Source organism: Lonchura striata, chromosome 10 (genome assembly GCF_050655825.1).
Source record: "Lonchura striata isolate lonStrDom1 chromosome 10, ASM5065582v1, whole genome shotgun sequence".
Taxonomy (NCBI): domain Eukaryota; kingdom Metazoa; phylum Chordata; class Aves; order Passeriformes; family Estrildidae; genus Lonchura; species Lonchura striata.
Window position 1 is genome coordinate 9,385,726 of NC_140712.1, and position 23,419 is coordinate 9,409,144.

Consider the following 23,419-nt stretch of genomic DNA (forward strand, 5'->3'; position numbering starts at 1 on the left):
GTGGGGCTGCCTGCTTTGCTCACTACTGGATTGTTGAGACATCCAGGATGTGTCAGGCCACTGGCTTGATACTATGAATAAGTGACTTCCGTTCCCTTGCAAAGGTCTGATCCTGCTCCCCTGTAAGGAAGCAGTGAACACTCCACCTGTTTATCTCATTGTTAAAACTGGCTGCAGGTACCTGAGTCTTCAGGTCAAAGTGCTAGTGCTGGGCACAGCCAGGTCTGCATTGTGAATGAAGCCTTTGGGTAAAGCTTATCTGAGAAGTACTTCTGCTCTTGCCTCTTGTTCTTGCTATGGTGAGGCTGCTGTCTTGCCTGTCCTCTGAACAACACTGCAGAAATTAACTTGACTGTTCACTTTTAAATAATTAAAAATTAACTGCCATTTGAAATAATGACAGCAATATAAATAATCTGATGTACATTCTTAAGCCTGCATGGATTTGTTTCACAAAACCAACCCAATCCCTAACACCTTCCTCATCTTTTCGCTTTCCCTGTGCTTTACTGGTCTAGGCCAGTGAGTTCTTTTCAGCCAAACCTGATCCAGCTGAGTAATGCTCTGTTGCTGGGATATGAGCTGGCACCACAGGTTTGACATTGAAGTCACTGTGTAAGGGAGACAAGGGACTATGCTTTCTGTCACACTGCCACCCTCAGTGCATGCCATAGTGCAGCCTGAGAGGACAGTAGCCACTGGCACAGGGGATGGAAACAGGTGGCTGGACATGTCAGGAGGGTCCTTTTTTGGTGACTCTCCTGTTGAACATGGAATGTACCTACAGCTTCTCTGCCTGATTGGGGTAAAAAGCTGACTGCCTGACATATCAATTTTGATTTTCCCTCCATGCAGCAAACTGCTTTCAGATGAACTCTTCTGCTGCAGGAAGTAGTAATCTTATGACTGCTACACAAAAAGGATGTATAGAAAAGTACTTCCCTCCTCTGCTGTCAGGCCTCTCCCCTGGGCCACACAAGGCAGATTGTAGCACTGTAGGTTGGTTCCTCTGGTAGATCATTGAGGCATTGCCTGGATGTGTGTACACACAGCCCAGGCTTTCTGGAAGTGTTCTGAGGAAAATTTATCTTCTTTGCCCAAACAAGGATCTATGCAGTATCCTATATGTTGCAAGAGTGTTGTTTGAAAGGCATTCATGGTGTTGAAAGGCCTTTCATCGTGTGGCCTCTGTAAGTTAGAATAATTAAGAGGTGTGGGTATGCTGCACCATAGAGAGATTCTCATTTCACACACATTGTACTAGAAGTGACTCTCTCAGTAAATTCACATTCATTCTTCTTTTACATGCTTGTCTAGCCATTGGAAATTTCTTTTTTGTGTTGAAAGCATAGGCTGCCTAATTTGAAATAGTTTGCAGTGAAGTCTTAGAGCTGTGCCTTCATTGTGTGGGTGGGGAGATTAAATATATGCAGTGTATTCTTGGAATAGTTGAATGATTAGGCACTTACATCTGTTTAATTAAACAATGAGCTTCAAACTCTGTTTAATTAAGGCCTAGCTCATTTCAGTTGTGGTCTCATGCTGGGAATTTTAACACTTCTGTAATTCAAATCCAAGGCTATAATAGAAATAGGCTGGTCTCCTTTCAATCCTTAATAGCCAGTGGTGCACAGCACAAGGCAAAGAGATGATCTGCAGGTGAACAACGTAAGAATTTAGGTGTTATCAGGAAGAAGGTGTGTTTAAGGTAAGAATTGGGTCAATGTGAAATCCTATCTGTTGGGTGATGCGGGAAGTGAAGACTAACAAATATTGTCCATCAACAGAGTATATTATAGCCTGGCTTTACCACTGGAAAGTCTTGATTCCTTAATATTATTGCCTTAGTCTCTTAAGAACTTCACCCACAAGACTGAGAAAAAATAGGATTTGAGACACAGAGGCTGGAGCTAAGATTTGAGAACCTTGCTGTATCCCATTTAGCAGAATTCACAAAGAAATTTGGGGCTGATCTGGTTTCCTGTGCTTTGGGATTGCCTGCCAGGCAGTGGACTTTCCTTTCTCTGTCTCAATGATGAATTTGAGACACAAACCTTGTTGTGTAGGAAAACTCAAACCAGTGTTAATCAACAGGGAAAGAAGCAGCAGCTGAACAGAGTGTAGTGTAGTGTTCTTTCAGTACTGAGCTGGGAAAAGGAAAGAAGAAATTTGTACAGAAATATAGGAAGTGTTACAGATCTGTTGAAAGGAATTCAGAAAAGCAATTCTTGTGGTCAGACTTACGTGTCAAGTATTCAGTTCAGGTTGTTTGGGAACTCCAGCTTCCCTGACTTGTTACCTTGACTGTCCCTGTGAGGAAGAAACACAGAGAGATGCTGCTGCAGTGAGTAAATGTGACTGTTTCCACTTTAATTAGCATGAGCCTATGATTGAATATTTGGGGAAATGGGATTAACTTTCAAACAAACATGGAGTTTGCTCATCTTGTGTTTATCTTGCACATGTATGAAGTCCTGGTGAACCCAAAATCTGACCATCTTCCCCAAGCACCATATGAATAACACCTCAGTTGCATCATGCTTAGGATTTACTCTAGTCTGTGGCTGGTGAGAAGGGAGGAACCCCTAAAAAAGTAAAGCAAGTCTCAACTTGGACACTCAGGGTTTCCAAGCTAAACAAGAATGAGATCATTAAGCGCCTGCATGTGCTGTTTCCCAGCAGCTGCAACACACCTTGTGCGATGCCAGTCCATTCCCCACCTGGCAGTGAGGAGGCTTGTGGCAGTGCTTGGTATTTCTGCCTCCAGGAAAAGACAGGATTTTGATGGATGCTTTTTCACAAATGTGCCAAGGTTTAGACTTACTGAACTTGAATTTTGAAATAAGGAGTTACTTTGCAAGCAGCTATTTTTTTACTAAGATAAAATACCATTATTTTTAACAACATTTACATAATGAGCAATTTAATATGCATAGGTTTAATTTTGGTAAGTTGGTCTGTGTATGTATATATAAGCAAAACAGTACCTCTGGAGAATACCAATCGTTCATCTCGAGAGTTGTAAGAATAAAAACAGCAAGAATTTTGGCTGAGATGGTCTCATGTTCTGGTGGTTACTGTAACTAACACAGTAGGGGAAGCGTTGCTCTGAGTGGGTTTCTTCTGGATCTACCTACTGTTTCTTCAGTCTGTCTCTGTTGATGTGTGGTACTGCTAACAGAGTCAAGGTATAAGGTTGTGTTGCCTTTTGCAGTGACACTGTGTGCATTTTGTTTGGTGCTGTAGGAGCAGCAATTCAGGTGGTGCACGTGTAACCTGCCCCCCTCTCCTGCAGTGACAGCCATTGCCAGACCGTCCCTATTGCTTTCCAAAGGTAATATGCAGAAAACTGCAGTTATTGGGTGTGACAGCAGCATTATTTTACTGAACCTTAAAAGAAAAAGGGATGTGGCTTTCTTGTTCAACAACCCTGTGTTTCAGTTTCTTGCTGTAACTTTAAAAGCACTGAGTTAGTCTGGACCCTGGGCAGTCAGAGCAGCTGATGTCTGTATCCTTGGTGGAGATACTGTAGCCCAGTGAATAATGGCTCTGCTTCTGTGGGTCTTATTCTTTGTTGCAGATTAAATTGGTTTAATCAGCCTCATGTGTTTGGGCAGCCTCTCATCTTCCTGCTTCTCTCTGCTCCACATCCTCCACCTAGTACATTAACTGGAGGAAAAATTTATGATCTCATTAGTTTTGCATATTGGTTCACCTAGGAGCTTAAAAATGTCACTCAACTTCAACCTGTTATGAAAGCATTTAATCCACTGAAGACTACTCAAGTGTTTCTGAGCCATCAGACTACTCAGACATCCTGTCAAAGTTACATAAAAAACAGACTTTGCACAGGTACTTCTAATCACCAGGATCACTGCAGGTTCTAAGCTGGGCTTCTGGGGGGGTGTTCTTGGCTGTGCCAAGGCTCACTCTGAGCATGTTAAGATGTGCTTCCCTGCAGGTTGCCAAATTCCATGAGAGTGGGCCAGCATGGGGATGAAGTGAGGCAGCTTCTCTCTCTGTTGGCTTAGGCCTTGCCTGTTCCAGTTCTTGTTTTTCTCTCTGCATATTTTAGAGCACTTTCTGCAAAGCATTGGCCATCCCTTCTTGTATTTTACCCAGTCATCCTCTGAACTGCTGCCGCAGGGAGTTCTGGAAGGTGACTGAATCCTGGTACCCTGGACCTTCTTGTGCAGCAGACCTTTGCTTTCCGTGGCACAGAGGGAGACCTGTTGCTGCTGGAGCTGTGGTTTGTTTGGAGAAATCTGTGCTTCTGAGCAATTTCAAGAGTTTGGTTGAATCTTCTGAGTCATCTTTTTATTATCTTGTACCAAATGTATCCTGAAAGGGGACTCTAAGGGTCTTGCTGAAGCAATCAGGTATAACTTCCATTCCACTGTCAGCCTTTTCCCTTCATGCCAACTTTGTGTGTGAATTTTTAACTTGAGAGAAAGCTTTGTGTAGATGAAGAATAATGTCCTGATGCATTTCTTGACAGCACTAACAGGTTGGGATATTCTGGGATAATGCTGTACCTTATGCTTCCTGCTGTTTGAAGCAATTATTTTTCATGTAAGTTGTGTTGGTCCTACTCAGGGATTTTTACAGGTGTCTTTGTATCCCATAGCAAAGATTTGAGGCCTGGTGCTACTTTTTCTATGTCGTCGTCATAATTCCAACACAGATAAGCTATTTTGGGGGCCCCTTTTCTGTCAAGTCTTGGGAATTTACAGTCTGTCTCCCTTGCCCTCTTTGTCAGACACTAAGGCTCTCTTGCCTTAACTGAAGATGACTTGCCATATGGTAAAGTGGGCTTGTTCTCTATTAAATGTTTTTAATTGCAGTATGTTTACAAAGAGCTCTGTAAATACTTACATATCTGATGCAGCTAGAAATTAGTTTTAGGCTGGGTTTTCCTGGGACTATTCCAAATGATGCTGTTCAGAGAAGTTAAATTGCATTTGCTGCCATTCACTGCTTAATGACAGCATGCTCAGCATGGGGCTGGATGGCATTGTGCTTGCCATGCATCCATAAATAAGACCTCAAAAGGATTACTTCAAATGATATAGGTGAGCAAGCTCCCAGTGAGGTCTGGCAGGGATGCCTACTCTGCTAGCACTAGAGAAATTACTTGTATGATTTAAAGCCAGAGACTCAGCCAATGTAATTAATTTTAAACTCTGTTGATTGCAGTAGGATTTTACATTCATTTTTTTAAGCTGTCTGAGTATGACTTCTACACACAAACAGAGTCTGTCAGAGCTTTTTCTAAAGGCTGCTTACTGCCTCCATGAAAAGTTTAATTTGAGGGAGAGATTATTTTCTGCTCTTGGGAAGCCCAAAATCAAGATTCAGACTTGCAGAAACAATGTTTACATAAAGACCTCAGTCACTGTAATACTGATTTTCATCTAGAACTGGTGTGTAAAAGCCTACTAGGTAACTTAAATATCTACAGGTAAGTTACAGACGTGACGTGTGTGTATGCCAAGTCAACACAAAGCACCCGAGCCAGGAATTGCAACACAAAGCAACCCCATGCAAGAAACTGTATTATGTGAAGAGCAAAGAATTCTCAGCTGGATGAAATCAGAATGGGCTACATTTGTTGGAATACACATTGGGTAATTATACAGTTGTCAAAGTATTTATTAATCATGTCTGAATTCTATTAAAACCTTTTCTAAATGTTCTTGGAGGGAAAACAGAAAATCTCAAGTTATCCAGGACAATTTAATCCCTGTAACAAGTAGAGAATATTCCACTTAAATTCCTGTTCAACAGGCTAAGTTCCATTTTGACAGCCAAGTTGTTTCCATGTTGTTCAGCCCAAGTACAGGTATTTGGAATCATCTCTTTCAGAAGTATCATCTGCATGGAAGGAAAGCTTGTCCTCAGCTACATCCTGAAAATCATACCTGCATTCCTTCTTTGTCTTCACTGACCTATTTTGAAATGCAAGTGAGACCAAATTCAGACTCTTGGGCAATTCTGTCCTTGGTTTTAGCTGGCCCTCAAGCTGTCCTAAACTTCTCCATGAATATTCTTTAGAGACTGCAGGCATGAGAAACACTGTTTTGTGTTTCCTGAAGCCTTTGGAGTGTCTATGCCCAGCAGCACCAAGGTGGTGGGAAGGGCTATCAACAGCTGGATAAAAGCTCTGCTGGGAAAGGGTTCGGCCTGCAGCCACAAGTGTTGGAGTATGATATGTGAAAGTGTGTGAGGAACTTCCACTGTTGCTTTTGGAATCATTTTATGGTGCTTCTTTTACATAAGTAGAACTAAAGTGCACTGGATCTCTGCAAACTGATTACAGGTCTTTGTTTGCAAATGGAATGTGCTTCCCTATCTTCTTATTCTTGGACTTAGAATGTATCATATAAAAACAGGTAGTATTTAATGTAATTAAATCTTTAATTTTTGTGCCTCTGTAGCCTGGAGAGGTCAGAGCAATGGTGAATGATTTCAACAAGTAGATTTAGGATTTCATAGCTGCTGTAGGTACTGGGCATAAATGGCCTGGGTAAGGAAGCTGGGGCATGCAGAAGCACCCCCAGTAGGAGCACCAACATTAAATGTTAGCATGGTAGCACCTCACTGAGGAAATTCAGGAGGAAGAAGTTTGGAAGGAAGAATATTCAGAGCCAAATACTTTTCTGGTGTGAGTTACTTTAGCTGCCCTGGCAGGCTTGTGCAGTGGAGGCTGTGCTTGCATATTTGAGGATGTGTGCTTGCATCACAAGAGAATTTCTTCTCCCAGGATATTGGACTCTGAAATTTAGAATCAAGGCTCTAAAGCACCTTGATTCTCCAGCATCCTTTAAGTTTTAAATGTCTGTCTTTTGGGTATGGTCTTAATAGACTAGGGCTTTAGGACCAGTTTCTCTGAGAAGCAGTTCTGTTCAAGAAGGGCCCTTGACACCATTCTGGCTTAATGCTAGACACATCTGCTGCTACTTGGGCAAAATTGACACTGTCTAGAGAGCAAAGCAATCACCTGCTGTAGCATTACAGAGCATTTACACTTGAGCCATGTTACCAGGCAGTAAATCTTGACCTTTAGGAGTTCAGAGATTAGATTTCTTTGCTGCAAGCGCTCAAGATCTTGTTAGGCATTTGTTGCTATTCAAAGCAGATTTCAGGGGTTACCTATGGGTTTAAATCATAGCCTCAATCATATTTGGAAGGTTCTTTTAAAGCTGAGATAGCTTCAAATAAAAACTAGGATTACTTTTACATTTATTGTTAGTAGTTGTCAAGAAGCAAATGTGGTGGGAGGAGGGGGATGTGGAGGTGAAGACATTGCTCTAAGTTTCAGTGTATATTTCAATGTGAACAGAAATTTTTCAGTGCTTGGATAGAAATGGATTCTTTTCAATGTGGACAAAGGGATGCACTAATTCCACTGGGATAATTAACTAAAAGTTGTATTCAAAATAGTACTGAATGCAGACATAGCTTAAAAGAAACTATTCTGAAAATAGGAACCCCTCAGATAATCATTGACTTAAATAGACACAGTGTTAATAATTTGTTAATACTGAGGAATGCCTGAAAGCTTGTGCTTTATACTGTGTACGAACCAAGCACTGCAGAAGGGGAGTCAGGCAGATGCCAAAGAGCTCACTGAGTCCCCACTACTAACAGGAATCCTTTGTTCCTTCCCATTGCAGAAAAGCACTGATGATCAGGTTTGTGTAGGTGCACACAGCAGTTTACCGGGACTCTCATCTCCTTTGACAGCAAGACAGAAGATCAAAACTCATAAGACAGCTTCTCCTTTCTTTCTCCCATTTCCCCAAACCATTGCAGTGGGTCACCAATCCTTATTTCTCTTTTTTTTTAATCCTGAGCTTATTTTTCCAAAATAAGGAGTGTTACAGTCATGAAAGAAATCCAGTTTTCATCCAAAGTTTTTTAAAAATAATTTATGAAATGTAAGTATAAACTCAGATATAAAATGGAAAGCTAATGACTGAAAAGCAATACAATAAGAGCCTGTTGTAACTGACAATAAGAGCAGGTTCTGCATGGCACTGGAGTTTAAATGTGGTAATTCTGGAATGAATTCAGAAAATAATCAGACAGAAGAATAAGGGATTTTTGCCCTTTGCTCAGGCCAATGTTCCAGAGCTGGATCACACTCTAACCCTCTGGGCATTGTATTAGAGAAGGATTGGCGATCACTTGGAGAGTACAGACAGGGAAACTTTTATTGAGAAAAGGAAGCACGATTAAAGTGATTAACTACCATGAAACAGTTCATTACAGAGTCCTTTAAAGTCCAAGTCTCTCAGCCCCCAGGGTTTCACTTTCTTGCTTTTTTTAATCCTGTAAAGTAAAATAATGGTGATTTCTTTTTCCTGTAGAAAGGAAGGGAAAGCTTAACAAATGGGAGGAGCTCAGAAGGGGCAGAACCTTTTGCCTTATTGCCCTTTGGAATCTATAATTGATATTGTAAAACTTCCCAATGAAACACACTTTTCCAGGACTTCAGAGGCCAGAAACTTCAGAGTTATTTTTCTAAGCCTCACAACTGCAAAGTGTAAGAATGTGTTTGAACTGATTGGACAACCTTCAGCTGAGCAGCTCCACTCCTCTGTGCAGATGACAGACACCATCCTCACAAGTCCCAGGTCTTGTTCCCTGTTGTGTGATAACTAGGCATTAAAAACAACAGATGGAACCATAACTGGTTAGCTAAAGTTGTCTCAGTCTCTCTGGACACATTAGGTGTCTCACAAGGTATTAGAGTTTGGCCTTGCACAGCTGATCTTGCAGTTTTTGAAATCCTGACCAGTGGAAAAAGATTTTAGATTTAGTAGATAATGGAAAAGTTCTTGGTGAGTTCTGTAGGAGCATAAAGGCTTCTCTGATGATGCTGACTCAGGTAGTTTAAGGCAACTGAGATGTCCTCAGTGCATCTCTGCCTCTGTTTTTCATGCTGGGGAAGATCTGAACTCCCCTGGTCTGTCTTTGTAAGACATTCTTTGCCCTGATTCTACATCTGTCATTGTCACCTGTTGTGTGGTTCCACTGCTTTGAGAATCTAAGGATGTCAGAGTCTAGAGTATGTTTGCAATAAAGTAGTTAGGGCAGTGCCACTTCCATTTTTATGGATGGGAAATTGTGTTCTGTTTTCTGTGACTGGGCCCTCTGAGGAACTGGGGCAAAACACAACTCAATGCCTTTTGAGTGTCTGGGTTTAAATGGGAATTGCATTGGCATTCTGATACAGAGAGGAAAAGGAAAAAAACAAACAACTCCAGGTTCCTCACATCTTCAGCTGCAGTCCAGCCTGCCTTGGCATTCTAAGGGAGATCAGAAGAACTGGAGTATGTCAAGTGCTATTGTGTGCAAAAACACCAAAGGGCTTTGGTACAATGCTGTGTGAAATGTTGACATACTATGTTGTATTTCTAAATTCTAAAATGTTTGCTGTTTATTTGAAACAGTATCCTTAATATAGGATATTATACTTTGATAAATAAAATACACAGAAACATAATCCAGTTGTGCCTGACTATGCCAAACCTCTATAGAAGTTTTTGTTTTGACTCGTTTCCCTCCTACTTCTTCCCCACAGAAGACTCACTGTTGGTGCCAGCGAATGCATGGTGTGCAGTGGTTGCTATGGTAATTATTTCTTGTAATGAGTTAGTGTTATAAATGGCTAGGATTTAATGAAGAGTTCCCTCAGGAAGATCCTGATCAGTTTGGTTATGCATCCCTGTGAGACATGCCAGGGTGCTGGGCATTCATCCACTGCAGCAGAACCAGGGGAGCTGTGGTGGTCCATCACTCCTGAAATCTCCCACGCTCTTCACAAGCTAATTCTGTAGGAAACACAAGTAAGTGATGCAGGACTTACTAATAACTGGGGCTGGCAATCTGCACGGGTCTGTTGCTCTGTACTGAGGGGGGCACTCAGAGCAGCTTAGTGCACAGTGCTGATTTACTACAGGGGCCTAAGAAGATGTTGAGATTTACAAAAGCTGAAAGAATACTGCCTTCTGTTTAAAACAAGTATTTTTTACTGTTCTGAAGGGTCCATGCACTGTGCAAAAGCAAGTGATAGCTTAATGTGGCAATTGCAAACCTCAAATCATATGTAAAATGTGAGGGTATTTTCCTAAAAAAAAAAAAAATTAGATCTTTATAGAGGCATATCAAATTATGTTTTTAAAGCAGGTGTCTTTCTGAATCTGAATCTTAATGTCTTAATTTCATTTTGAGACTGTGGAGAACTGGTTAACTGGTTCAGCAATCAGTAATATATTCTTTCCTGGAAATCCAGAGACTCAAATGAAGGCTACTACCAAATATGTTAGAAACTGGTGTCAGGTGGTCATAATGCTCCATCACACAGGTAGAGGTTAAGGGACCAGTCATTTTATGAGACCACGTGTGGGTCTTCCTGCAGTTTTGCAAAACAGAAAATTACTTAGTCTGCTTAGCAGAGGACATTCAGTTTGGTGTTTATTTTTTGAAAATATTGTATGGAAAAACTGAGATAAAAAAGGGGGTCTAAAATGTCAAAATGCCTTTACTTGGGACAGTCTCTCTAAAGGTACTTTGTAAGCCAAGATCAGTCCATACTAAAAGAACATATCCAAGCAGCTGCTTCTCTCTGAGGGCACACTAATTATTATGGGTCTGACCTGGGGGGAATCAAAATGTCACTAACTGCTGGTGTTTGTGGTTGGATTTCTCCTGATCCAGAGTTGAGACCAAACACACAGAAGTGAGCTGGCATGAGATGTTAAACCCATTTGTTGTATGTTAATTTATTTGAAATTAAAGTATCAAGGTCATGTGTAACATATTTTTGGCTATTCCATAAGGCAAATTTAATACTTGGGCTGGGTAATTAGGAAAATAGTGGGGTTTTTTTCTAGACTTAAAAAGCTCTTCAGAAGTGATATATTTTATAGTGAGATTGTTTAGTATTTACTTTGAGCAGATTTTCATCTCAAGTACTTCAAAACATGAGACTTTGTTAGACTTGATCAGATTCTTTGGCTGTGTCTCACTCAGATAATCTCTGCTGCTCCCCTTTTACCAGAGGACCAAGGGTTCTTTTGTCGAGGGCCTTGTTTGTCAGACTGTGCTAATGCATCTTTAATCATTCTTCTTCCTCTTTCTTATGCATTTGCTGCATAGTTCTAGGTGGAATTACCTCTTCAGATTTTTTCTGTCTTGCAGTGGCACATTCAGGCTCAAATTGTTGTACTCAGTAGTGCCATTGTCACATTATAACAAGGAAGATGCTTCATCATGTGTTGTAAAATGAGCTGAAATCTTCTGCAGGGAGCTGAGGGATCATGTTGTAGAAAAACATTCATTTTTAAGCACCAAGTCATTACACTGGAAAAGGACACATTAAAGCTGTCAAAGTATTTTCACTCTGTAATGCCAGGGTATCATGTTAACAAGTTACAGGGCATGAGGTTTTCTGTATTCTCATTTACAAAGGTGTACAATGCAGATGTTTTTAAATGTGCAGTTTTCCTCTGGGTTATGAGTGTGGTAGTGGCTAACAGAAAATTTTTGTTTCAAAATATTAGAAAATTAGATAATATTATTTGTCAAGTCTAATTAATGCAGTCAGTTCAAGCACTGCCTCTTTTACTGTTGCTGCTATGTAATTACGATTTTAGATTCATCTCCATATTTAATATTTCCATAGAAGGCAGGAAAGTAATATAGACCATCTCACTGTTAATCCAGTAGTTCTAGATTTTTGCTTATATGCTGGTCAGGAAAAGAAGAAAAGGTTTAAGTGAAAGATAGTGAGGGCAAGAGATCTATCCAGGGACAGAAAGACCATATTGCTGTATGAAAAAAAAAAAAGAAAAGGTACATGAGTTCAGCCAACTGAAAGTTTGAATTACAAAAGTGTGACAGTTCAAGTAAAATAAGCCCCATGAAATTTTGAAAATATCTGCTTAAATCATCTTACTGTGATTGTTGGTACAAACAATTCTGAAATATTTACACAATCACAACATATCTGTGAGTCTATTTCAGATCTAGTGGGAGCAGGAATGTGGGACATCTGTTGTTCAAACCCTTCCTGTGGAACCAGGAGTGCTTGGTTATGACTTGGCTGGGTGAGCAAAGAAGTTGTAGCATTTGCTTGCAGTCTGTGTTCCTGGGCTGTCCTGGTGAGTGTGTCTGATTAACACACTGAGCACACAAGAGTAAGGTAATAGCCAGACAGACCAGGCTGAAGAATCTTGAGGATACCAACCAAATCTCTGATAGCTGAAGAAGACAAAAGGGACAATTTCTGAGGTGAGATACAGAGAAGATACAGGCATTCTACTGGGAGGTAGGATCCCAGAAAATCCTTTCAGCTGGCTAATAGAAATGGAAGGCAAGGAGCAGGAAGGAAGGCACTGGAATTGGGAGCCTGTGATGTCTGTACATGTGAGATCAGAAAGGTCTCCTGCCAAGGAAAGAAGAAATAGGGCTTCCCTTTGTGCAGCTCAAGGTACTTCTTCAGGGGTGGAGGAGCAGAAAGTGGACCAGAATAAGGATAATAATTAAGGGCCAAGATTGAGGCTCCCTTGGAACACTCTAGGCACTAGATGGTGGGAGAGAATTTCCTACAGAAAAGGGTCAGAATCGGGTGGCAGCAGCCACAGTTCACCAGTTTTATCAGCTAACAGACAAAGAATAATTAGAAGATCAGAACCATTACAGTATTATATATTACTGTGTTCAGTATTATGGGAAGAATAGCCAGAGGACCAAATGACAGTGAATCTTTACTGTAGACAGTAAACAGAAAAAAGGAGAAATTCCTGTGATGTTGTCAGAATGTGTGCTGGAAGTATGGAGAGAGCAGAGTTCATTTTTTAGATCATGTCCTGAAGAGACACATGTGGTGATATAATATTAATTGCCTAAATATAGTATTAAAAAAAAATTCCCACCCTTGTACATTTATCTTCCAGGCAAAACTAGATGCTATAGAGAATGTGGCACTGATGCTAATGATGAGGGATTGTGCTGCTGATTGGTGACTCTCAAAGGATGGACTATTTGCTACTTTTCTCTTTCCAATATTGTGTCCCTCCCGTGTCAGACATGTCAGAAAACATCAATCGGTCAGCAAAGAATCCCACTCGGTAGCAAAGTAGACCATAAATAATGCCCTCTGCTAAAGCACAGACCGTTCTTCAGCCATGAGAACAAAACAATACAGAGGTATTAATTGCCTCTTTAAGAGTATAAAACCACTCTGCTGCTTGGAGCAGTGCAGCTCTTTAGGATCTTTAGCTGCTAATGACCACTGGAATCTGAGGGGCTACAATTGTCTTCCCAATTATTTAAGAACCTGAAGCAGTCTCTGAGTGGTGAGTACTAAAAAGAAAAATCAAAGCAATGTGCTATATTGTGCACTAAAATGATTGGTTTCTATAGTACTGTATTTTTATGTAATTTAACATTTAGAAAACTAAAGACAGCTAAATAAATAAAAAATACTGGTTTTTTCCTATTTCCAAGTAAAAAATTGTTTTTATTATTATTTTTAAGGACTCCTTAAGGAGATTTCTCTCAGAAATGAGGAATATGCTGTTCCTTTATTTCTCTTTATGAGACATAAATTTTAAAAGGTTTGGCCTACTGTGGAGAAAAGCAGTGCTGAAGGACCTGTGCTGCTGTTTGTACAGACACATGAATGGAAATTCAAGCTGAGCAGAACCAGTACTGCTGGTGCCTTTCCTTCGCTGAGTGGCAGCTGTGTTCTGACCCAATCCCAGCTGTTTGGTGAGGGGTTTCCCTGCCCAGCCCTGGGTATTCCTGCCCACTCCCTCTTGCCCACAGCAGTCACACTCAGGAAAGGTGACCTTCAACTGACTGGCTTATTTATACCTGTGACTTGCAAAAGGACAGGTGCCCCTCCAGTGATACCAATTCCTCCAATAAACACAAAAAAACCACATAATAATTCAAGATGAGAGGACTCTTCAGAAGCAGGGCTGATTCCAGAGCTGGATAGGGTTGCTCATGTCTGTATCAAGTCCAGTTTTGAATATCTGTATTGTTGGAGTCTCCACAGCCCTGAACTGCTGTGAATTAGAAATTAGTAGCTGAGAGGAATGAGCAGTCTCCACACCAAAACACAGCTGGATACTTTCACCCTGGCTGAAGGCTGAGAAGCTTGATTTTTTTCTGGGCAGATGGAGGTAAAATACTTCCTGAAGGCATAGTACAGGAGAAGCAATCTGAGCTGTCCAGCAGACCAAGAAAACAAGTTGGGTTGGGTTTAGCCCCAAGAAGAGTCTGGAAAGGATTTTTTGTCTGAAATAGTTTTGAAGATACAAAGAAAGGGCATTGTCTTGGCATATTTGTGCTTATAAAACTGAACTTCCCCCATTTTGTGCCTTTGCAGAGCTGCACCAAAATCCCTGATTCCAAACTGTGTTTGCTTTCAGTTCATCACGAGTATTTGTGATTTGCAACCACCACTGATTTTGGAAAAACAAAGTCAAATTTAAATACATTTGTTAGTGGTCTAGTTCCTGTTTATAGGAACTAGAAGGGTGGTTGGAAATGCAGTACCAGTTTAAACACACTCCTCTAGAAAGATACTGAACACTGAGCTGCTGCTGTGTGTAATAATATTGAATGAATTCAGTGCCGTTTGGCTGTAAAATTAATTGCTGAAGATTTGGGCTTAACCAGTTGGCCAGGCTGTTTCACTGTAGTAATTTTAAGTAGCATGGGAGTTCATCTTCCTGTAAGAACAGAGATGAGGGAACATCAGCTCTCCTGCTTTGCGAAGTATCAGCCAGAATAAAAGTGGCTACTGCTGTACCTGAAGGAGTGTTGGTAATTGCCCCACATCCAAATGAGCAATTAGCTAAAATAATTACCAGCCTTGAAAGGCATCCACACACTTTTTTTTTGTCTGTGACAGTATCAAGGATAACAGGTGTTGAGAGTGCCTTGAAGGGACAAAGATTAAAGATTATTTCATTATCTGGATTCCTTTAGGCAGAGAAGTCTTGCGTTTTATCCTGTCATGCACAGAAAGGTCTAAGCAGCACTTTATTCTCCTCATGCTTTGGCAATTCTGAAGCTGAGCTTCTGACAGAGAGTAAATGTTGTTTAATCTGGGCGAATTGTCTGTCCTTGAGAATTCAGTAAATTATCTCTGTGTCTCTGCACAGTCTGCTTCCAACTTAGAGACCCAAAGAAAACTGAAATCAAGGATGCCAAAGAGGCACTAAGCAACAGTCTTGCTATGACTGAGATTTAGATTAATTAGGAGAGTAAGTATTTGAAGGGTTCCTTTACTTGGAAACTTACTGATGAGAAAGTGTGTTTCCAGCTCATTTCCCAGCAGTGACTTGCAGGAATAATGTCTCTCAAAACTGTCACTAGATTATAACATATTCTTCCAGTGTGCACCACCATTACATCCATGACAGGTCTGTGCAAGTCAGTATTTGGATCCCAGGGTGATGTGATGGAACATGGCAGAGAGATGGGATGGGTAGAACTGTAGCTAGTACATGTTTGATTTATGATCTTTTCTTAATCTGCTCTCATTTGATTCTTCATCAGGTCAGCATTAGGTGCTATGCAGAACACTTAGGTGTTATACCTTTTTTTGATTCATTATCCTCTGCTTTTGTTCTTCACTAATCTCTTTGTTCTTGCTTTTTATTTGTTTGTTTTCTATTCTATGTTTCCCAGCTACCATCCATGATTCCCCAGAGTTGAAACAAGTTAGAAAAAGGACTTGTCTTCAGTCACAGCTGGCATCCAGTTATTTGTAGTGGCCCTTGCTAACATGCTGTGGTTCCAAGGCCCATAAGTTCTTGGTGTTTTATGACTTTGACTGTTCCTGGAGCAGGGTCCATTCTGGTGGTGCTTTGTGCAGTTTATCTGCCTTTCAGAAGAAGAGACTTGGTGCTGGTGCTAGAGCTGGGCAGCACCACAACACTGGCTCTTCCTTACTACAAACTGCCCTCTCTGAAGTTAAGTCAGTTTTGGTTTAGGAGTTTTCTGGAAGAAATACCTTGTTTTCTACAGTGGAGTTGTTCCAGTTGATTGCAGCTGAGGATTTCTGGTTCAGAACATTGTACAAATTTGTGCTGGACTTGCCTCAATATGTTGGTTCTGTACAGGGTCCAACTTCCTGCTCTGCAGCAGGCCAGCATTTACTTCCAAAAAGGAAGAAATCCTCTTCCTTTTTGCTGGAGTTCAATTTTTAGGGCTGTCTGTGCTTTTTCTCTGACAAGTCATGAAAATCCCTTGCATGGCTAAGCATACCTTTTTAAGTTACCAGATAGCTGGTCTCTTCCAATTGACATTGACCTGCAACTCCCTTTGTCTACAAGAAAGGTCGTGAATGTGTCCTCTAGCAACAAATAAAGCAAGCTACAGATGCAAAACTGGACTCAAGATTGCATTGAGATGTTTTCCAGTGAGACAAGGATTTCTGCTTCTGGCCAAGGTGGCTGCAGCAGCCAGTGAAGATGAGGCAGATGCATGTGAGCAGTTAAAGTGTGAAAGAAAGGCAGCTGGCTCCTCTTTTTCATTGAGAGCAGTTTCCTCACATCTAATTGTGCCTCTCTCTGTATTTCATGTAGTACTGCTGCCATAGTTTTGAGCATGCTTTTAAATGTTTTAATTTTTCCCCCCTCCCTATGGTTACTTAGGAAAACTTCTGGATGATTAATTCACCTCATAAATATTAATATTAAATTTTATGTTTTCAGTATGGATATGTAGTACACTTGCTGAGAAGAGCTACCTACAATAAATAAGTAAGGCTGAGGATAAATTGAGCATACAGAACTCCTGGAATTTGCCAGGGACTGATTTAAGTGCAAGTGGATGGTTTGAAATTCTGGTACCCACAGCTCTTTGTAAGCTGAAGTTCTCAGTCTCCATGTTCAAGGAATGAGTCTGTAATGAAAACACTTTGATATTCAGGAAAAAAATTAAAGCTTCACAAACCTTCAGCTGAAAGATCAAAGTCATCTTTGAATAAATGTGACTGCATTTTGCCTTTCAGGGATGGATCTGTCTTCCCTGAGATGATTCCTCCACTTCTCATGGGATTCTCTCTTCATGTTTGTGGGCTGTGCTTCTGGAACATGATTTTTGTTTACTTTAGTGCTGTAGTCTGATGGCTACTAAATGGCTTGCTGGAGAAAGGACAGATTGTGCAATTTTTTTTTTTCTTGCAAATTATATTAATAATTCCAATGACTTTAAATTAGTTGCCTTTTCAAGAGTTTGACAGGTTTAAATGCTGTTAATAGTCCTGGAATTAAGCTGTCTTGAGCCAGGTCAATATGACAGAAGCAATCTAAACCTTTATAGCATACCTTTCCTGAATAACTAGGGAAACTCTACCACTGATTAAAAAAAGTGGGAAATACACAGTATTTGAAATAATTTTTGGTGAGAGCTCATGCTGCTTATTTACAGAGGCTCCTGTGGGAAAATGGAGTTACTTAATGTGTAGGTGAGATGAACCTGGAAAATCCAGAGCATCTGTAACTTAGCTTGCAGGTCAAACGGTTTAATGCTGTTGGAGAAGTTAGAGATACTTTCCAGAAGATAGAGAAGGCAGATGTTTAACCTGTCCCGGGCTTCCCAGAGGAGCTGGATACTTCAGGGTAATCAGCACAGTGCAGTTTACATGTTTACATGCCCTGGGGGAAAGTGGAAATATTTTTCCACTCTGTCTATAGGAGATAGTTATGTGTAGTCCAGGAAGTTCCCAATCCTCTTAGTGACCCCTCCAAATCCTTTCCTGAAGTATTTATACTCTAATAAAACAAATGAGGAGTGGGTTACGGAGGTCCACAGGCAGATGGTCAGTGGGAAGCAGAGTAATTGCACCTATCTCAAAACCTTCTGTTTGTGTTGAGCACTGATGAAGAGTCCTCCAAAAAAACCCTGCAGGTTCCAGCATGGACCCCACTGCTGTGCCTGCCCAGTGTTCCCAGCAGGCAGGATGTTTCTAGGAAGGCTCACTTGCTGCTCTCTGCTTTGGACTGCATTTCCAAGCAAACACCTGCTTGGAAACCCATTTCAAAAGCACACAATGCAGATATCTTTTAGGAAGGAAACTGAGCATGCAAAGAATTAAGGTAGTTCATTGATGAGACTGAAGCTATTTTGAATAAGAACAAACACCCTTAGGCTTTTGGGATTTTAATACAGAATTTTGAAAAAACATCAAAGGGGGAAAAGTAAATACTGGTTTTGCAGCTATTGACACTTCAAATTTTGTTTAACAACAGCAATATCAATTGCATGTTTCACACAGTGTGATTTCCTTAGCGAGATGAGCAAGATCAGCTTTTGAATGTAGAATCAGACTTTTTGCATGGAATTGCAGGATGGTCTTATTTTAACCAAGTAACTATATTTTGAGTGTTTGTCTCTCCTGTACCTGATCTGAAAGCTTCAATTACAAAAGAGATTTATGACCTGGAAGCTCAAGCTTATGCAATCAATAGTAAACTGATTTAGACTTAAGAGTGCCAAATGCCTTTGTGAAGTGTTTGTACTTCATTGTGTGTTTGTGTAAGTGTAATGTAGCAAATGAAATTCTAGCCACCTGTGATTCACTAGTTCATACCTTTTAAAAATATACAGGGTTTTTAAACTGTAAATATTATCAGCTACTTTTTGTCCTGATCACTAACAAAAGAATTTGTATCTGCTAACAGGGTTTGACAAGGTTACTCATTTTGCCTCCCTTTTTTATCACTCCAGTCATTTTCCACACAGAAGTCACTATTCCTCTGGCATCTGGAAATCAGCACTCTGAAATTAATGTCAAAGGCTGTTGCTATTTTAACTGTTGTCTTTGGAGTGGTTTGGAGAAGCAAATCACCAAAGATTTCCAAAATTCTCTGGTGTAGTTTCAGCAATGAATGACACCAAAGAAATTGTTCTGTGAACCTGCCGCTGGTTGGTTTTGTCCCTTGCGTTTGTCAAGATTCAGCCAGGTCCTCACTGCTCCCTCAGTTCTGTTCATAAATCTGTCTCTTTAGTTCATCCTTGCTCCCCAGCCTCTGCAAGCTGGTGCCACCTGTGGAGCCGGGCTCTGGCCCTGCCCAAACGCTGGCGAGGGGGATGTGGATGTGTGTCAGCATCTGCTCCTGTGATACCCCAAGATGGGGGACGTACTTCTGAATTTATAAGGTCACTTTTTATAAGGAATTAACTGTAGGATTCCTGTCTATGTAGCTCTTGTTTCAGACTTAAAGGATGACAGCTTTTCAGTCAGGCTCAGGATTTTGGGAGGCCCATCACAGTAATTATCCTGCAGGAATACCCAGACCTGGTCAGTGCTTGTTTGGTCTGGTGTTTATATACCATGCAAGCATTACATACAGTAAGAGAGTACTGGTATTTTATAATGAAATACTCCTTTTATTACCGAAATGGCCTATGAAAACGCTAAACATAGCTGGGATAAATACCTTTAAATAAAATGAAATCTAGGGAATAGTGAAGTTATGCAAAGCTCAGACGTTTTAAAGAGAGGTATGAGTCATTTGATGAATAGGAAATGTGTTAGGAAATTCTGATTAATTATTAATCAATTGAAAAAGGAGCTAGAAAAATTAATATTTTATATCACAGATATATCTATATAAAATAATTCTGTAGTTGGTTAGTTAGCTGGTTAGAGTACAGCTTCAAACAATCTATAGAAACAAGTGAATCCTCCTTTATCTCAAATATAATTAGCCATTTAAATGTCTTGGGTCAATTTATTAACACTTTATTCATCGGGGTGTAACTTTTATTAGGCTTTATTACTATCAGAAATTATATCCTACACAAATACAATAGAGATTTAAATGTTCTGTAGAATGAGCCAATGCTTCCTGACTTTATTGCACAGTATTGTAATGAACCTTGACCAGCTGTAGATTTGATAAGTGTAAAATATTGCTGCTTGCTGCTAATTTTGTTCCTTTTTAATGACTGATAATCCATGTCGATTTAGTGTGATAGTCACAATCCAATACTGTTTTCCTGCCATAAATGTGATTGTAACAGGAGCTATTAAGTGTGTCTATGTAATAAAATTAGTCAGGGAAGCTCTGTATATTGTTTCCAGGTCTTTGGATTTTCATTATAGTAGTGGAACTTGTTAGACTGTAAAGCTTGATGGTTGCCAGCTCAGACAAGCTCTTTTCTACTTCTGTGCCAAGCAAACGGGTAATGATGCTGCACTAAGAAGTCTGTTCTCACTCTTCTGGAAAATTCATCATGTATAAACATAGGGGATCACTTTGGGGGGAGCAGGAAAGGTGTCACAGGAGAAGAAAAAGAGAAAACTCATCTGGGCAACAAGAGTTGCTTAAAGAGACAAACCTTGCAGCTGAATGTCTGTGTTGGGAAAGGTGACATCTCTTAGCAATTAGGCAGCACTGCTAAATCAAATGCTCATGTTTGTCAGGATGCCAAACTGTACAAAAGGTTCCTAGTGAGGAAGCCTCGGCAGAAGGCTTTTCCTTTATGGCTCTGTTCAGCAGCATACGCCACTTTAGATCATGAACTCTTGCATCCAAATCATTCTGAGAAACACACGCTTCCTCATCCGCTTGCTTTTGGTCTCATTTGATCTTGTCTAACCTGAACAGTTAGTTCTGTTTCAGTTCTTGGGCTGAAGGGTAGTTCTTGCGTTTGAAGAGGAGCTAGTTTTACAAGAGTAGTTGAAATTCCAATTGTGAGACTAATCAAAAAGCTGTTCTGTAGATTAACATAACTTTAAATTTTTTCTTTAAAGTGAATAATTATGTGATCTCCATTGATATCTTGGCAGAATAGTAACTAAAAGCTGTACCGATATCCAGGTAGTATCTCAAAACAATATATTCTGTGGTAAAGCAGATATTTAAACACCTGAATTTCTCTTCCTGCTTAAGTAGGTAATGGGGAATTCTGACGCTGATGTCAGTGTAGACATGGTTTTGCCCACAGTAGTTTTGTCTGGAGAAGCCAGACTCTGGCTCTGGTGGTGTGAGGGCTTTGCTATGCTCTCCATCTGCTCATGTGGACTGAGCTGTACTGACTGCTGGGGTGGACAAGAACTATTTGCACACATCCACTGATGGTGTTGGCTCAATAAAGGCTTCTGTCAGCAACTTATAAGGGGCAGTTTATAACTTTTCACTCACTAAATATCAGTTCATCCCTTTCAATACAAGGCAGGAACAAACCGAAAGATTCATAACCTTCTACATTATTTATTTGCAGCACTTTCTCTGTCACTTGGGAAAGCTCCCCAAGGGAAAAAAAAAAAAAAAGTAGAAAGCTGACAAGTACACGCAGAGAGAGCTATATTAGCTTAAGGTTTACTGGAACCTGTTTGCATTTTGGTGGCTGTGTGGTAGAAGCTGTGAGGCCCTTCTGACCTTTGAGTTTATGCTTACATGGATGTTTAAATGTCATTGCTCAGTCTGTGCATTATCCAGACCTGCTGCACTGGGGACCATTCAGATGTTCCTTCCATACACCTGCAGTTTCTATGAAGGCTTTCAATGCAGAGCGGTAGCACAATAAAACAGTGGTGGAAAATACATCTAGCATGAGCCTTTCTGCAGAGGTCTCCAGGCTGCTTTATGGCTGACATATACTCCTTTGCAGTGGAATTCTGCAACTATTCCTAGGATTCAAAGGGATTTCTGCTGCTATGCAGCGGTACTTGCATAAGGCTCCCTGCAGCAGTTTTGGGGGATGCTGGCTGGTCAGGGCTGCTTCCTGCCAGAGGACAAAATGCTGAGGCTGGTCAGCAGGTAATAGCAGCTGAAATCCTGCCAACATCATTCAGAAGTTAAGGGGGCAGTCAGTGCACCTGCAAATTAGTGCAGCCATCCACAATCAGCACCATTTCATCAGAATTCTTAGGGGAATCTGTATTCTCTGTGGGAGAAGTCCAGTAACTGCCTCCTTTATGCCTCTACAGCAAATGAATTTTGAGCAGGGAGAAGACATTTCCTCTGCTCAGGCAGAAGAAATAAGGAAAAGGGAACTTACTCCACCAATTTATAATTCAAATTATTGGAATAAGTTCCTAGTGTCCCATTCATTTTTTTGCCAGACGAAGATGTCCCGTATAGATTTAACTGTGGGCTTTTGCTCTAGCTCAGCTGGTACACTAATACAAAGGGTATTCCTTGAAAATAAACACTGGACAGATACAAAGAAACACCGAGCAAAACCTAAGCCATGCAATGAGCTTCAGAAAGATCAGATCCACAGATGTGCTGACTGAAGTTTAAGAGACAACTTAACAGATGTACAAAGCTGTAGATCAGAGGGGATATAAAACAGTTAAACTTGCTTAAAGGCACAATGTGTCACAATCTAACGATTCCATGCATCCTCAGCCCGACAGAAGAGGGAACATACGCTCAGCTCGGTGCTCTGGCTGTAGGCATGCCAAGAAGATTATAAAAATGCCATGCTGTGATATGTTGCCCTCCTGCCTGAAAGGCTACCATTAAGCTGCTTATTTACTGCACCTATTCAGGCAGCAGTGTGGTTCAGAGTGCTACCTGTCTTCTTCTTGGATAAATTAGTTGTGGATATCACAGGATTGTTGCTGCCCATTGTTCAGTCTGGTGAAGGTGGGAAGAGATGAAAGGCACAGATATGACCTTGTAATGTTTTGTGTAAAATAGGAGATGCTTTTTCTTCATAGTGAGTGTCATGGTTGATCTTGGTAGAACTGACTGTGTTAGCAAGTTTGGAGTTAAATTTAAAAGGCTAACATACTAATGAAGGCAGTATTCTTATATATATATATATATATAAAAGATATAAATATATAAGGGGAGAGATATGGAGATGTGGAGGAAAATGAGTGTCATTAGAGCTTTGTGCTCTTTATAAATCAGCACTGTTTGGAATTAAATCATCAAGAGAATGCACAGGAAAACTTAGACACCCTGTTAATGTAAAACATGTTGTTGTTGGTTGTTTTTTTTTTAATATATATAAATTGTTGAGCCCTCATGTTTATATGATATATGGAGCTGTGAACTTTATATTAGTGATAATAGAAATTGACAAGTATAGCATTAAAAACTAAACCATGCAGCCCTACAGGCTTAATTATGAAGTGAGCAGGAAGATAGACACAGAAAATCCTGTTTCAAAATTTTACCTCACATAATATAAATAAAAGATTATGTCTTCCACTGGTAGCCTAAGATCAAAAGGATAATATAAAATGACTAGTCTGTATTTATTTTGCCTTTATTATGTGTATAGATAAACTATATATTTCTCATTTCCTTGTGTCTTTTAGCTATACACAGGGACACTTAGATATAGATTTAATTATGGATAAATAGCTATAAATTAATATATGTAATTATTTTTAATTTTTCATTTAGTCATTAGAAAG

At 40.3% G+C, this 23,419-nt stretch overlaps 1 long non-coding RNA gene across 1 annotated transcript in view; it reads right to left on the bottom strand.

Moving 5' to 3' along the window:
• LOC110483912 (uncharacterized) overlaps positions 1 to 23,419 on the bottom strand; it is a 94,998-nt gene that overhangs the window by 32,354 nt on the left and 39,225 nt on the right. The window contains exon 2 of the long non-coding RNA XR_014957585.1: positions 2,245 to 2,310. This is a non-coding gene — a long non-coding RNA (uncharacterized LOC110483912). The remainder of the gene's footprint in view (positions 1 to 2,244; positions 2,311 to 23,419) is intronic.